The following is a 964-nucleotide window of genomic DNA, read 5'->3' on the forward strand; positions in this document are numbered from 1 at the left end:
ATGATCTAACCGGACTTCATGGCACTGGGCAGTAAGCCCTGTAAAGGCAGGGTCCGTGTCAAGCTGGTTCTTTGTCATATCGCCAGCACCTAGCATAGTGACGGCCGCTAGAAGGGCTCAAGACAGGTAGAATGGACGGTGAGTGCACAGGAACTTGAACTCCGTCCCGTTGCGGCGCTGCTTCCTGCAGTTCAGGCCTTCATTTAGTATTTATTGAGCATCTACTGCGTGCAAGTCTCTGTCGCTAGGCATCCAAAGTAATCTGTAAACATTATACACATTGGTGCTTGGAGGAGCTCATTCAAGGGCATCCCAGCACCGCCAGGTTCTTCTGGAGACTTGAGGTCCCACCGCGGGCCCAGCGGCGGCTTCAAGCGGGGGGGGGGTGTTTGGGGGGAGGGCGCCAGGTTCAGCTTCTTTCCGGGAGCAATCCTGGGGTTCCCTGGCCCCGGCGCCTCCCTCCGGGCGCCCCTCCCCCCGCTCCTCCCGGGGCTCCGAGCCGCGGACGCGGCCGGGCGGCAGGTAGCTGGGGCCGGGCCCGGCTGCGCCTGGGGAGCGAGCTTCCCCGGGCGGGGAGAGAGCGCGGCGGACGCCGGGCGGCCCCAGAACAAAAGGCTCGGGACTGGCACCGGCCTCCGCGGAGCGCGCCGGGGACGCGGGCTCGGGGTGCGGGCGGGGGGCCGGAGGGAACACCCGAAGTGAGGAACGCAGCTGGGGGCGCGCCCGGGCTGGACGCGGCGACAGGCGGTCCCCGCCGAGCCCTGGGTCTGCGGAGCGGCCGCCGCGGCCCTGCCTCCGCCGCCTACAGCGCCTGCCGGGCGGCCGAGCGTGGCTGCCGCGGCGACTCTGCGGAGCGCGCCGGCCCGGCCAGTAAGTAGCCGCTCGCCCGCCGCCCGCTCCCCGTCGCCTCCGGGCGCCTCCCGCCGCCGGCCGCTGCCCCCGCCCGGGCGCCGGGCGCCTCCAC

This window comes from Oryx dammah, unplaced genomic scaffold (genome assembly GCF_014754425.2).
Source record: "Oryx dammah isolate SB20612 unplaced genomic scaffold, SCBI_Odam_1.1 HiC_scaffold_26, whole genome shotgun sequence".
Taxonomy (NCBI): domain Eukaryota; kingdom Metazoa; phylum Chordata; class Mammalia; order Artiodactyla; family Bovidae; genus Oryx; species Oryx dammah.